Raw genomic sequence first — 16983 nt, 5'->3', positions numbered from 1 at the left:
TTTAATTCGAAGGCTTAAGACAAGCATATGACGATAAGCCTAACAATAGTATGCATGGTTCTATATGTATATTACGAGACGACGAATGATCTTATGTAGATTGCAAGACGGGAGGTAAGTTGGAAAGTCAAGAAATAAGCTTCCAGGTATATTAAGGTTATTCCTTCTTTTCTTGGCATGATTCCATATATGGTAGGAGTGTAAAGAACCTTATGACTAGAGATTTGTCAAAGTAGAGCTTGTCATATTGTGGTATAGTTTCCGAGTGTTATATTATTCTTTCTGAGGAGCCATATCCCCTTCCTATGTCTTGGAGTTCATATAGAGACAGAAAAGACATATTACCTAGTTGGTATTTTTTAGCACATACATAATATACATATATGTAAATTTTATTTAGCCTAGCCACTTGGTCAGTAAGACAGAATGCCTGGCCTACGGGTCATGGAGTTGTTGCTTGGCCTACGGGTCATGGAATTGTTGCCTAACCGACGACTCACAGAGTTGCGCATGCCTGACCTACGGGTCTTGGAGTTGATTATACCTAGCTTATGAGTCATGGAGTTATCTATGCCTGGCCCTTGGGTCACGGAGTTATATCTATAGAGCTATGTTATTTTTCCTCAGATGAAAGGCAACCCAGTTAGAGTACCTCCAGATGCTTTCTTGAAATATCAAGAGTATAGCTTGTTATTTCATGTCAATTGTTATCTTTCCTTACCTATTCAGTACATTATTCGTACTGACATCCCTTTGTCTGGGGGCGCTGCGTTCATGCCCGCAAGTTCAGGTAGCCATACAGACGATCAAGCTCAGTAGGCCTTCCACTCAGGTACAGTCAGTGCGCTCCATTTGGTTCGGAGCTGCAGTCCTTTTTGGTATGCTATTTTGACATGTATATATATAGGTATGACGGGGTCTTGTCCTGTCCTTTCTGCAGCTTGTGTTCCCTAGAGGTCTGTAGACAGTTGTACGTAGTTGGGATGTTATGTAGCCTTTTTGGCTCTCAGTTTTGTTGTTCAACCTACACAGTAGCCTCCTCGGCTGGCTCAGTTGTGTATATATATTTCGGGTATGTGTGTGCCCAGTTCAGACGAGATAGTTATATATATATATATAGATGAACCTATTTCTTCATCTTCGCTATCTGCTTCTTTTTGTTTTCCTTTTTCTAATTTATCTAATCTGGTTTCTAATTCATTTAGCCTAGTTATATATATATATATATATATATATATATATATATATATATATATATATATCTCAAGATTACAGCCTCGCCGACTTGTTGGTATTATCTGTGTGCAGGTAGGCCTTAGCAGTGTTTCAGATTTAAAGTGATTTGCTCTGGCCTAGTTTGGCACCGAGTGTTGGTCACGCTACTGCAGATTTGGGGCGTGAGACTAATGTGCTGTTAAAATTTTCATACCACTGTCTAAATGCTATACAAGGACTTCCTCAATTTGCATACTTTATCTTCTTGTCCTGGAACAACAAAATCCTCCGATTGAGCCATAAAGATCTCTTCCTCTATATCACTATTTAAAAATGTTGTTTTGACATCCATTTGGTGTACCACTATACTATGAATAGCAGCCAAGGCAACAAGAGTTCTAATGGTTGTTTTGGTCATAAGAGAATAAGTATCACAATATTCAATACCTTTCTTTTGGTTAAAGCCCTAATCACAAGTCTAGCCTTATGTTTTTCAATTGCCATCAGGTCTGAATTTATTTTTAAATATACACTTGCTACATATGGGTTTACAACCTCTAGGTAAATTATACAAGTCCCAAGTGTGATTAGAAACTATAGAGTCCAAATCATTTTTAGTGGCCTCTTTTTAAAACATAGCTTTTTTGGTCTCATTGCTTCATCATAAGTCTTAGAGTCTTCTTCCATTAAGTATATAGCTACTAATTCACTATTTAAAGCAAAAATGTCAAAATTATGGGTTAAGAAGGTAGTGATAAAATCAGAACCAAAGCTAATCTCAATTCAACATCTTTTACTCCTTCTAAGTTCATTTTCATGCTCATTAACAATAACATCAGAAGACAGTACAACATGGAAATTAATAGACATAGATGTAGAAGCATCAGTTTACACATCACTAGAAACGTCATTTTTAAAGGAAAAACATGCCCAAAAAAATTTGCATCTTTAGATTCACAAAAAGAATAATCAATCAAACACATAATTCTATATGCAGCATTATTTTGAGCATAACCAATAAAGACAGTGTCAAAAGTCTTAGAACCTATATTTACCCGTTTAAAATCAGGTAGACCAACCTTAGCCAAACACCACCACACATTCAGAAATTTCAAGTTACGGGAAAAACCCTTCCATAACTCATACGTAATCTTCTCCAACTTCTTATGAGGGAATCTATTAAGAATATAGCAAGCAGACAAGACAACTTCCCCTTGTCAGATAAACACAAAGTTCATCATTTCCTCAAGGGTTCAATTTTTGCGTTCAACTAAATCATTTTGTAGGGCAGTATAAGGAGCACTAACCTCATGTATAATATCATTTTTCACAAAAATAATCGTCAAAAGTATTAGTACTGTATTCACTGTCCCTATCAAATCTCAGCCTCTTGATTTTCTGTCTAATTGATTTTCCACTTCTGGTTTGAATTTTAAAAACATGCTTTCGGCCTCATCTTAGACATAACAAGCTATACCTTAGTGTACTAGAAAAGTCAAAAAGAAAAGTAATGTTGTTACACCTGGGAAAATTTCCCGTTGGTACGCAAGTAAACGAACTAGTGATGTGTACGAGGAGTGCGAGTGTATAATGTTTCATGAGCAATGTGCGTAAATGGACGAGAATGATTAGAATGAAAAGTCGAGAAATGTGAAAAGTTGAAAGTTGGCAAAACTGCCCAGTGGTCATAAAGTGCAAAATACGGACCGTAAAATGGAATACGGTCCCGTAAACTGGCAGTCGTAAATTGGCATGAAAAAACTTCAACTTTCTGCCAGTCGAGTAAATGGTTAAAAACGACCTAGTGGACGGACCGTAAAGTGATTTAAGGCCCGTAAACCATGGTCGTAAATCACCATGCATGCAGCCAAAGTTTCTGGTTCTACTTAGGGTTAAAGATGACCACGAGGGACGGTCCGTAAACTGGAATACGGACCGTAAACCTCCATGGACGACCATTGTACACCTCAGCACAAATTTTCAATTCATTAAATATGAGGACCAAGACTTGTTTTATTTCATTTCTACATTACACCACTTCTCTCTAGAATCATCTTTCTACATTTATTTCATAAGTTTTCAAGGATTATAAGTCACCAACAACATAAACGAGTGAATCAAGTGTAAGCAAGCCATTAAATACCATTCAAGTCAAAAAATGCAAATGGAGAAAAACTAGGGTTCTGCTCAAAGTGAAGTATTATCAACCAAAGCTTGTCCCTACATCATCTAAGGTAAGATTCATGATATTTATATGTTGGTTAACATATTGGGGAGTTGAAAAACTTGGATGGTAGAAGTATATACTAAGATGGTCAATGGAGGGTAAAATGAGAAATGTGGGTAATGTGAATGACTAATGGCTATTGTTATTATATTAATGAAGGTAGAAACTTGAGCATCGAAGGAGTACGCGCAAGTGTAGAATAGTTCGACGAAGAGGTATGTAAGGCTAACCCTTCTTTCATAAGGTATGGTTCCTTGGCCAGACTCTTAAATCCTCTATATGAGTATGTTGTGTTCAAGTGATTGACACTCCGAGCTCATAAGCTCACGATCCTCGATACGTGATACGATTGTACTACGCACCCCATTTGACGAGTAAGCATAAGATAGAGGTGTAGCGAAAATGATGATGATAGTGATAGTGATAACGATGATAATAATAATGAACCTAAAGGTGCCTAGGGGCTATTATATTTACATGTGCCTATGAAGGGCTATAATGACACCCCGAGCTTATGACGCCGGGTAGGATATATGTATATGAATATCTATAAAGTATGTATACGATTACAAAACGCGCGCACACATCTGCAGATGGTAGGGACAACCCTGAAGCCTTGGTAGGGCCAGGTATGAGTAAATTTGAGCCTTGGTTGGCCAAGTATGTATGAAACACCGATCCTATGAGGTCGGGTATGTTATGTAAATGCTATGTATATGAAATGACTATGTATAAGAATACGAATAAGGACATGTATACGAATATGAGCACAAATATGGTACGAGTACTATTATGGAATACGGATGATGACGTAGGTTTACTAATACGTATGAAAAAAAATGGAAAGTCCTACGAAAGGCAGGTAAGTACTATGACGATGATATTATTGTCTCCCCTCCTATGCTATTTCATATGTTGTTCATTATGCTTGTATATCGATGTTGATCATGCTTTACATACTCAGTACATTCTTCGTACTGACGTCCTTTTGTTTGTGGACGTTGCGTCATGCCCGCAGGTGCACAGGGAGACAGACTTGATCCATAGCTGCTTATTCGAAGATTACATAGAGAGCTCCATTTCCTTCGGAGCCATATCTTTTGGGTACTCATTCTTTTGTGTATATAATTATGGGCATAGCGGGGTCCTGTCCCGCTAATGTGATATGTTATACTCTTAGAGGCTCGTAGATATGTGTGTGTGTGTGGGTAGATGTGTTTGGCCTTGTCGGCCTATGTTTTGTATATCATTTTGTCGGCCACGTCGGCCCATGCACATTGACGTGACATAGATGCCTACAATGATATAAATGTGTTGTTGTCCAAATGGGACTAGTTGACGAATAAATGGAAATGCATGTATAATTATGTGGCTCACCTAGATGAAAGCATAAGAGTAAGGTAAGAGGGTTCCCGGGTGGGCTAGCACCGGGTGCTCATCGCGGCCCCGAGTCGGGTCGTGACAAAAGTGGTATCAGAGCAGTTCGGTCCTAGGGTGTGTCTACGAGCCGTGTCTAGTAGAGTCTTGGTTATGAGTGTGTTGCGCGCCACACTTACAAACAAAAAGCTGCGGACATTTTAGGAATAAATGACCTTCTTTCTTCATAAGAATTGTGCGATAGAGCTATGATGTAGGAAATTCTTGCTCCTAAATCGTGTGTTGTGTATTTCAGAGATGCCTAAAAAGGGAAAGGCTACAGCAGCCCAAAAGGGCAAGACGGTGGCAGAAAAGCAGGCTGAAAGAGCACCGCCACCGGTAGTAGAGGAAAGTGAGTCCCAGAGTGCAGCTCAATATCAGTCCTCCCAGACAGTGCCTATTACTGAGGAGCGTGAGGGAGCCTCAGCCCCAGCTCCTCCACCGAATGCTTCTGGCCAAGATGTGAAAGAGGCCATTAATTTGTTGACCCAGTTGGTTGCGGCCCTGGCTCAGAGGCAAAGTTCAGGGTATGGTGATAGGGCTGTTAGTGCAAGGGCCCGTAATTTCATTACTTTGAACCCTCCGGAATTCTTTGGGTCAAAGCTGGAGGAGGATCCCCAGGACTTTATTGATGGTATGCTAAGGACGCTCCGGTTGATACATGCTTCGGACATCGAGTCAGTGGAGTTAGCGTCATATAGATTGAGAGATGTCTCAATTCAGTGGTATACGGTATGGATGGATTCACGGGGAGTAAATGCACCTCGCCCGGTATGGCAAGAGTTTGTTGATGCTTTTCTCCGTCACTATATGCCTCTAGAAGTTCGGCGAGCAAGGGCCGATAAATTCTTAAGTTTGAGGCAAGGTAGTATGAGTGCCCTAGAGTATAGCCTCCGCTTTAACTCCTTGGCTAGGTATGCTTCGGCCATGGTGGCATATATGGGCGACAGGGTACACCGATTCGTAAAGGGCCTAGGACCACACTTGATGGATAAATGCTAGACTACATCCCTTCAGGACGGTATGGACATTGCACGCATTCAGGCTCATGCTCAGAACTTAGAAGAAAACCTACAGCAGCGGAGAAGTGAGCGCGAGCAGGATAGGGGTCATAGCAAGAAGGCCAGATCTTCGGGCCCAATAAGTGAGTCTAGAGGCGGACATAGGCAACAGTTCCCTAGACATTCGGGCTATTCTATGACCAGTGCACCTCCACAGTTTTCAGGCCAGAGCCTTGATAGATCTACTCATCCCGGGCCGAGTCAGAGTTATTCGGGGTCCCAGTTTAGAGGTGATTCAGACCAGTCAAGGCCACCTATACTACGATGTTCCCAGTGTGGGAAGTCGCATTGGGGTCAATGCCGATTGGGTTCAGATGGTTGCTATTCATGTGGTCGACCAGGCCATATTATGCGTGATTGCCCCTCAGTACATGGTAGAGGTAGGACCCAACCATCAGGGTCGGTAGCCGGATCTTCGGCATCTGTGCGCCCTACGGGGCTAGGTACACATGCGCCAGTCGGCCATGGTAGAGGTAGAGGAAGAGCTCGCAGTACTAGCGGGCCTCAGCACCGTATTTATGCTTTGGCTAGACGCCAAGATCTTGAGTCTTCTCCTGATGTGGTCACAGGTATATTATCGGTATTCTCTCATGATGTATATGCTTTGATTGATCTGGGCTCCACATTATCATATGTTACTCCATTTATTGCGGGTCGATTTATAATTGAGTCGGAATCTATCAAACCTTTTGAGGTGTCTACACCCGTGGGTGAATCGGTAATAGCTAGCCGAGTATATAGGAATTGTGTGATTGTGATTTGTGATCGTCGTACTATGATTGATTTGCATGAGCTAGAGATGGTAGATTTTGATGTTATTATGGGCATGGATTGGTTGGCTTCTTGTTATGCCAATGTTGATTGCCGAATGAAGATGGTTCGTTTCCAGTTTCCGGGAGAACCAGTCTTAGAATGGAAAGGGAATGCGGCATCACCAAAAGGTAGGTTTATTTCCTATCTAAAGGCAAGGAAAATGATCACAAAAGGGTGCATTTATCATCTAGTACGAGTTCAAGATGTAGAAGCTGAGTCGCCGACTCTACAGTCAGTTCCAGTGGTGAACGAATTTCCGGATGTGTTCCTGGAAGAGCTTCCAGGCCTTCCTCCCAAACGAGAGATTTATTTTACCATTGATGTGTTTCCAGGCACCACACCTATATCTATTCCTCCATATAGAATGGCACCCGCAGAATTGAAAGAGTTGAAGGAGCAATTGAAGGACTTGCTTGATAAAGGCTTCATTAGGCCTAGTTCATCCCCGTGGGGAGCACCCGTATTGTTCGTCCGAAAGAAAGATGGCTCCTTGAGAATGTGCATTGATTATCGGCAATTGAATAAAGTGACGATTAAAAACAAGTATCCTCTTCCGAAGATCGATGATTTATTTGATCAATTGCAAGGTGCCAAATGGTTTTCAAAGATTGATTTGAGGTCCGGGTACCACCAAGTAAGAGTTAGGGAGAAAGATATCCCTAAAACAGCTTTCAGAACAAGATATGGCCATTTTGAGTTCCGAGTAATGTCGATTGGGTTAACTAATGCACCGGCAGCGTTTATGGACTTAATGAATAATGTATTCAGACCTTTTCTGGATCTATTCGTGATTGTATTCATCGACTATATCCTGGTGTATTCTAGATCCGAGGCAGATCATGCGGAGCATCTGCGTATAGTCCTTGGAGTTCTGCGAGCTCGAGAGTTGTTTGCAAAATTCTCCAAGTGTGAGTTTTGGTTGAACTCAGTATCATTTCTGGGCCATATTGTTGCGGTTGATGGTATTCGGGTGGATAGCCAAAAGATTGAGGCCGTGAAGACTTGGCCAAGGCCCACGACTCCTACGGAGGTTCGTAGCTTTTTGGGCTTAGCAGGTTATTACAGAAGATTTGTTGAGGGTTTCTCTTCTATTTCTGCACCGCTTACAAAGTTGACTCAGAAGTCAGCTAAGTTTCAATGGACAGATGCCTGCGAGCGTAGCTTCCAAGAGTTGAAAGATAGATTGACTTCTACCCCAGTCTTGACACTTCCAGAGGGATTGGAAGGGTATGTTTTTTATTGCGATGCTTCAGGCGTCGGGCTAGGTTGTGTACTGATGCAACACGGTAAGGTGATTGCGTACGCTTCTAGGCAATTGCGGAAACATGAACAGAATTACCCGACCCATGATTTAGAATTAGCCGCAGTGGTCCATGCATTAATGATATGGCGACATTATTTATATGGTGTCCATGTGGATGTTTATACAGATCATAAGAGCCTTCACTATATCTTCAAGCAGAAAGAGTTGAATTTGCAGCAACGACGATGGTTGGAGTTGCTAAAGGATTATGATGTTGATATCTTGTATCACCCCGGAAAGGCTAACGTTGTGGCTGACGCTCTTAGCCGCAGATCCATGGGAAGTCTAAGTGATGTACGACCAGAAAAGAAAGAGATGGCTCGTGAGCTTCAACAGTTAGCTAGCCTAGGAGTCCGAGTAGTGGACTCAGGTAGCAGCGGAGCTGCTATTCAGAATTCAGTAGTTTCATCGCTAGTAGCGGAAGTAAAAGAGCGACAGTATGAGGATCCCATGCTAATGCAGTACAGAGATACACTCCCTCAGAAAGAGGAGTCATCATTTGATATTTCAGAAGACGGAGTTCTCCGATGTCGAGGCAGGTTATGTGTTCCCAATGTGGTAGGCCTACGTCACCAAATATTGAGGGAAGCTCATTGTTCCCGTTACTCTGTACACCCCGGAGCGACGAAAATGTATCATGATCTTAAGTCTATATATTGGTGGAATGGGATGAAGAAAGATATAGCGGAATTCGTAGCTCAGTGTCCTAATTGTCAACAAGTGAAGATTGAACACCAAAAGCCGGGTGGATTATTGCAAGCTATAGAAATCCCAACTTGGAAGTGGGAAGTGATTAATATGGATTTCATTACAGGGTTACCCCGTTCTCGACGTAAGTATGATTCCATATGGGTGATTGTGGATAGACTCACAAAGTCAGCTCATTTCTTACCGGTCAGGACGACCTATGTGGCAGAAGATTATGCGAAGCCTTATCTTAAAGAGATAGTGAAACTCCATGGCGTTCCAGTATCTATCATCTCCGATAGAGGGACTCAGTTTACAGCTATGTTTTGGAGATCGTTCCAAGAGGGTCTAGGGACCCAAGTGCGCCTAAGCACGGAATTTCACCCACAGATGGATGGGCAAGCTGAACGCACCATTCAGACTCTTGAAGATATGTTGCGGGCATGTATGATAGATTTTGGAGGTAGTCGGGATGACCATTTGCCACTCATTGAGTTTGCTTACAATAACAGTAATCATTCTAGCATTCAAATGGCACCGTATGAGGCTTTATATGGGCGAAAGTCTACCCCCAATTGGGTGGTTTGAAACCGGAGAGACTAAATTGATAGGACCAGACTTGGTCCAGCAAGCTATAGAGAAAGTTAAGCTCATACAAGATCGGTTGTTAACAGCCCAGAGTCGTCAAAAATCCTATGCGGATAATCGTCGAAGGGACTTAGAGTTCGAAGTGAAGGATTGGGTATTCTTGAAAGTGTCGCCAATGAAGGGCGTAATGAGATTTGGCAAGAAGGGGAAGCTTAGTCCCTGGTATATAGGGCCTTATGAGATTGTGCGAAAAATAGGCAAGGTGGCCTATGAGTTAGATTTACCTCCCGATCTGGAGTCAGTTCATCCAGTTTTCCATGTCTCGATGCTTCGGAAGTGTGTTGGAGATTCTACGAGGATCGTCCCAGTAAATGATGTTCAAGTGACAGAAAGATTAACTTATGATAAAATACCCATTGCCATATTAGATAGGCAAGTACGGAGGCTTAGAAACAAGGAGGTGGCCTCGGTTAAGGTTCTATGGAGAAGCAGTAAACGAGAGGAGATGACATGGGAAGCGGAAGAGAACATGCGATCCAAGTACCCACATTTATTTCAGCCTTTGGACAAGGGCCAAGATGAGACGTCAAGATCACAAGGTATGTATGATTCCTTTTTATGCATTTAGGTCGTGTGTGGCCAAATTTCTATTGCTATTGTGTTGTTGCCCTGTGTGGCATTGCTATTGTGGGTTGTTGTGACAGGATGGTAATGCCACATTACAAAGGAAACTCTGGCGAAATTTTTGTAGAATTCCCCGAGACTTTAACATTCGAGGACGAATGTTCCTAAGGGGGGAAGAATGTTACACCTCGGAAAATTTCCCGTTGGTACGCAAGTAAACGAACTAGTGATGTGTGCGAGGAGTGCGAGTGTATAATTTTTCATGAGCAATGTGCGTAAATGGACGAGAATGATTAGAATGAAAAGTCGAGAAATGTGAAAAGTTGAAAGTTGGCAAAACTGCCCAGTGGTCGTAAAGTGTAAAATACGGACCGTAAAATGGAATACGGTCAGTAAACTGGCAGTCGTAAATTGGCATGCAAAAACTTCAACTTTCTGCCAGTCAAGTAAATGGTTAAAAACGACCTGGTGGATGGACCGTAAAGTGATTTACGGCCCGTAAACCATGGTCGTAAATCACCATGCATGCAGCCAAAGTTTTTGGTTCTGCTTAGGGTTAAAGACGACCACGGGGACGGTCCGTAAACTGGAATACGGACGGTAAACCTCCATGGATGACCACTGTACACCTCAGCACAGATTTTCAATTCATTAAATATGAGGACCAAGACTTGTTTTATTTCATTTCTACATTACACCACTTCTCTCTAGAATCATCTCTCTACATTTATTTCATAAGTTTTCAAGGATTATAAGTCACCAACAACATAAACGAGTGAATCAAGTGTAAGCAAGCCATTAAATACCATTCAAGTTAAGAAATGCAAATGGAGAAAAACTAGGGTTTTGCTCAAAGTGAAGTATTATCAACCAAAGCTTGTCCCTACATCATCTAAGGTAAGATTCATGATATTTATATGTTGGTTAACATATTGGGGAGTTGAAATACTTGGATGTTAGAAGTATATACTAAGATGGTCAATGGAGGGTAAAATGAGGAATGTGGGTAATGTGAATGACTAATGGCTATTGTTATTATCTTAATGAAGGTAGAAACTTGAGCATCGAAGGAGTACGCGCAAGTGTAGAATAGTTCGACGAAGAGGTATGTAAGGCTAACCCTTCTTTCATAAGGCATGGTTCCTTGGCCAGACTCTTAAATCCTCTATATGAGTATGTTGTGTTCAAGTGATTGAAACTCCGAGCTCTTAAGCTCACGATCCTCGATACGTGCTACGATTGTACTACACACCCTATTTGACGAGTAAGCATAAGATAGAGATGTAGCGAAAATGATGATGATAGTGATAGTGATAACGATGATAATAATAATGATGCTAAAGGTGCCTATGGGCTATTATATTTACATGTGCCTATGAAGGGCTATAATGACACCCCGAGCTTATGACGCCGGGTAGGATATATGTATATGAATATGTATAAAGTATGTATACGATTACGAAACGCGCGCACACATCTGCAGATGGTACGGATAACCCTGAAGCCTTGGTAGGGCTAGGTATGAGTAACCTTGAGCCTTGGTTGACCAAGTATGTATGAAACACCGATCCTATGAGGTCGGGTATGCTATGTAAATGCTATTTATATGAAATGACTATGTATATAATATGAATATGAATGTGATAAGACTATGTATAAGAATATGAATAAGGATATGTATACGAATATGAGCACAAGTATGGTACGAGTACTATTATGGAATACGGATGATGACGTAGGTGTACTAATACGTATGAAAAAAATGGAAAGTCCTACGAAAGGCAGGTAAGTACTATGACGATGATATTATTGTCTCCCCTCCTATGCTATTTCATATGTTGTTCATTATGCTTGTATATCGATGTTGATCATGCTTTACATACTCAGTACATTCTTCGTACTGACGTCCTTTTGTTTGTGGACGCTGCGTCATGCCCGCAGGTGCACAGGGAGACAGACTTGATCCATAGCTTCCTATTCGGAGATTACATAGAGAGCTCCATTTCCTTCGGAGCCATATCTTTTGGGTACTCATTCTTTTGTGTATATAATTATGGGCATAGCGGGGTCCTGTCCCGCTAATGTGATATGTTATACTCTTAGAGGCTCGTAGATATGTGTGTGTTTGTGGGTAGATGTGTTTGGCCTTATCGGCCTATGTGTTGTATATCATTTTGTCGGCCACGTCGACCCATGCACATTGACGTGACATAGATGCCTACAATGATATAAATGTGTTGTTGTCCAAATGGGACTAGTTGACGAATGAATGGAAATGCATGTATAATTATGTGGCTCACCTAGATGAAAGCATAAGAGTAATCTAAGAGGGTGCCCGGGTGGGCTAGCACCGGGTGCTCGTCGCGGCCCCGAGTCGGGTTGTGACAAATGTAGTATTTCTTTCCACCTTTACTAACAGTTTTCTTAGAATCTGCTAAGTGTGGACATACTGGTTTGAGCAATGTCTTTCTACTAGTAATAGGTTTGAAAGGTTTCTTGGTATGCTTTGCTTCTACACACAGAGGACACTTAGAAAAATCATTGTCATTTATGAAATGAATCAACTCCATTTTTCTAAGTCTTTTAATAGAAACAATATTAACATGACCTAGTCTATGATGCTACAAATTAAGAGACTAACCAATATAAGCAGAATTAAAATATTGACAATCTCTTGAACAATGTTCAGTACAAATAAAACCCCACTAAGATATCTCTTCCTAAAAAAGTATCCTCCATGAGAAATAATTATTTTATCAGCTTCAACAAAAAGTTTAAGGCCTGCTTTGTTGAGAAGTACTATAGAAATAAAATTTCTACGGAGGAAGAAAATATACAGAACGTTGTTCAAGGCTAATGATTTTCTAAAGGTAATTTAAATAAAAAAATTCCTTTAACTATAACTCCAGCAGTAGTACAGTTACTCATATGAACACACGCGACATCAGTGGTCTCCTCAAAGTCATGGAACAACTTTTTCTTGGCACAGAAATGCCTTAAAGCGCCTGTGTCCAGCACCCTGTCAGTCTTGTTAGCCACCAGGTTCACCTCGACGACTACAACAGCAATCACTTCATGACCCTCAACAAGATGAGCTTGGGCATCACCTTTTCCTCCCTACCTCGAGTTCTACCCTTGTCTTAGATAGCACTGGGCAGCCATGTGACAAAGTTTCCTGCAGACGAAATAAGGTCCCTTTGACTTTTGGATTTGGCTCTTCGATTTGTTGAAGTGATTCTTCTTCACATGACCCTTTTTTAGGATACCTTCTTTTTATCCTTAAATCTATCTTTCACAACATGATTAGGAGATTTCACAAGGTTAGCTTTAGAAGAATTTAGAGAAAGAGCTTTCAAATTATCTTTGAGATGGTTTGTCTCCTCAGTTCTCATGTGGTTGATCAGTCTTAGAGGGTTAAATTCTTGTTGGCATCAACTAGACTAATGCATATATGAGTTTTGATGATTGACAAATGGGCAAATAATGATTGATAAAAGATCACATTGATTGGTACCATGAAGAAGACAAACCAGGTCTAGATACATATGAGAATTCATACTAATGATTGAACAGAGCTAGACTTCTAGATAAAGGAAGTAGAAGTTTCAAACACAAGTGCAATGTCTGAATAAGCAAGGATTCAGTGCACAGTGAAGAAGTCCAAAAACCTGATCAATTGCAAACGAAAAGTTGCAAGAAATGCACATGAATCGGGTTCATAGACATGTTCTATCAGATACAGACAAGCACAGAACTTAAGAAGTGACCCATCCCACAAAGATGTTCAGTGTATGGTATGAATAGATCTATGAATAAAACAACTGCACAAGATAGCAAAAGGAGAAAACATCAGGAGATAAGATGACTTAGTGGAAGAAGCAGTTCAATGAAGAGATAGAACAAGTGTACACAACATGTTCTATCAGGTGGAGGAATGGTCACAGGTCATCAGGTGCAGTAGATGAATAACTCAGCAATAGGGAGAGATGAATTAACTTAGATTGTTGAAGACAATATTTAGAAGGAAGAAATTGTTCAACTAAAAAGTTTTCAGACAATGCATGTGAATCAGGTAAACAAAAGAACCAGGTCTGCAAATATGTTCCATCACAGAGAAAGAACAACATCAGAGTCAAAAACAACATCAAAGTCAAAAAGTGATCAGAGGTGAGTTGACCAATTGCAGACACAGAGCTTACAGTTATATGAAATAGGTCTGTCAACATATTCCAGCCAAGATCTCAGAAATAGTTCAACGGCAGATGAAGAATAAAAAAGATGGGTGGAACAGGTACATGAACATGTTCTATCTCAGATAGTTCAGAGGAAGACGAACTAGATAGATGAAAAAGGTTCGTGGACATGTGTCACGACCCAACTCCGTAGGCCGTGACTAGTGTCCGTACTGGACACCCAAACGTACCCGATACCCCAAACCAGCATATTATCAAAATATATTAATATAAAGGTTAGTTGGCGCTACTAAATATCACAGATGAACAGATTTTGCACGTAGAGGCCGATAAGGCCATCACCGATCATAACAACCCAAAACATATACAGAACCCACACAAGTATGTCTACAGACCTCTACAGATCATAACAGAATCATAAGACGGGACAGGGCCCCGTCATACCCTTGAATAGCATACATATATACAATAACAGCAGACTGTACCAACATATAGGCTCTGGACAAAAGAGCACTCCCAAAATAGCAGAATAGATGTCCTAGGCAGGCGGTTCAGCAAATCTGTCATCTGTACCTGCACGGCATGAAAACGCAGCCCCCGAAGGAAGGGGGTCAGTACGAAATATGTACTGAGTATGTAAAGTACGGAACGTAGTAAACAAAGTCATAATCGAAGCAGAAGATACAGAAAATGAACTGAATATCCAGATTAGCAAAATGCTGATCATATAGCATAAATAATATTCGCTGGAAACATATGTCGTACCTGGTCCCATTACGGAACAAGATCATAACCGAAACAGAACTTACAGAGAAGTGAGTGTAACATCCGAATTATCAAATGCATATTTTCGAAACATGAGGAGTGTGTACAGAAACATATATCATATCATATCCGACCCCTGCCAAGGGACTCGGCAAACAGAACGTGGCCACCCCCCGACGCTGGTGCCACCACACATAAGGAGCAGAATAGGGGATAACCCCGTAACATAACATATCATATCAGATGGCCATATCAGATCATATCATATCAGAATGTGTGTACATGGCACAACATACTCCACAACCCATGTACATGTATACCTGCCCCCTCACATCGAGGCGCGGCGAACAATGCAGTGGAATACGCGTGATAACATATCCTGGCCCGGGCTCAGTGTGGGAAACATTGAGGCATCCACGAATGGAGTAGTGAGAAACTAAATGCAATAAAAATACCATATATATTCCCAGAGACTCAATGAAGCATATCGAATGACAGATCAAATCAATGAAATCGAACGGAGTCATAGTAAGTGAAATTCGAATGTCAAAATGGGTTACGGAAGCATAATCTTTCTGAGATCGTTCCCAAGTTTCAAAATAATTCATAAGGCTTAATGAAGTATTAAAACAATTTTTATTTAGTAGTTAAAGAGTAGTTAGAATATTTCTTAAAAAAAATGCTCGAAGACAAGTCATAAACACAAAAGGGTAAAATCGGAAATAGTGGGCCCACCTCGGGACAATCGAAGCGGTGGGCTCAAATTACGTATTTTAAGCTTATAAAGTCACCTACAGAGGTTCTGGGGACATTCCATAATTTTCTAAACAATTTGCGGAAGTTTGCACAATTCTTTCAATAAAGCATACTTATAGGGTTCAATTCCATTGAATGAAAAAAGGGTATTTTCAAATGCGAATTCCGATGAGCAGAATACTTTTCGAGGCTCAAATACGATCCTAGTACACCTAGGACATGCCAAAAGAAGAATCGGGATAGCTTTACATACCTTGTCAGTTTCTTAAGTTAACCATAACTTAGGTCTCGGGCTTCACCAATCTACAAACAATACCAAATATGCCAATAATTAAATTAGGATACTCTTTCAAACCAATCCTTAATTACTTAAAAATCTAACGATATTCGGGTAGCATCTTCCTTAAAAAAAACTTAATAATCCTCATGATTCCAATCTATCCAAAATATCAATCACAATACCAATAACGATATCAACAAATACATATCCCAATAGAATCAAATCCATTCTTAAATCACCTCCAAAACAACCCAATATACATTCCTATACCGATATTTGTATACACTTCTTTATTTTCGTATATACATAGTATAACCACAAGCACAACCACAACAACCACAGCCAATTCCACGATATTCCAGCACACCAAACAATTTATAACAACCACCAAACCGTCCATATGATAACAATAACCATTTATCCGATTTCCCGCAATTAATTTTGTATTTCTTTCATCTAGCAATGTAGTCATGACTTGGATAAATAAAATACATATAGGAGAGGGAAATTGTTACCTTACATGCCAAGAATTAATCCTCTGCCACCTTACTTCAAAATCTCCGATTTACTATCACCCGGAGGAAACCGACTCTACGTCGTTATTCACGTTTTCCTCAATAGTTGAACTCGGTATCTTCTTTTCGGGAAGCAGTATATCGTCTCCAATATATTGGTGGGTGCTACAGTACCATTCCATAGGGATATAACGACTAAAATGGAAGTGAAATGGAATCAACATGTATATTTCATCTAAAGGAAAAGAAAGAAAAAAAAATTATGAAAAGGAACCAATAGTTTTCTTCCTAAAGTTGCACGTAGCAGCCCCTTGTGTCTCTATTACTCTTTCCTTTCCCTTTTCTTTAGAATATACTAAGAATAATCTTACCCATATGTCCACTTTAGTGCCTACCTTAACTTCCTATCCCAAAAAAAAACGTGTAAACCACCTACTATGCATAACGTTAGTCATTCTTCCAAATGCTTGCCACGTTTCACATGGGAATTAATCATCCATATGAATTTATCCACGTAATTCTAATAGTACCATAATTAAC

General features: G+C 40.5%; 1 long non-coding RNA gene across 1 annotated transcript; it reads right to left on the bottom strand.

Moving 5' to 3' along the window:
* Nucleotides 1–14378: 14378 nt before the first annotated feature.
* LOC132641126 (uncharacterized) lies at nt 14379–16555 on the bottom strand. The gene is made up of 3 exons (XR_009582731.1): nt 16444–16555; nt 15902–15951; nt 14379–14700 (listed from the first exon to the last, which is right to left on the bottom strand). It is a non-coding gene; the product is annotated as an uncharacterized LOC132641126 (long non-coding RNA).
* Between the last annotated feature and the right edge of the window lie 428 nt (nt 16556–16983).

Source organism: Lycium barbarum, chromosome 1 (genome assembly GCF_019175385.1).
Source record: "Lycium barbarum isolate Lr01 chromosome 1, ASM1917538v2, whole genome shotgun sequence".
NCBI lineage: Eukaryota > Viridiplantae > Streptophyta > Magnoliopsida > Solanales > Solanaceae > Lycium > Lycium barbarum.
The sequence above is the reverse complement of the archived record's forward strand: the minus strand, read 5'-3'. Positions and strand labels throughout refer to the sequence as shown.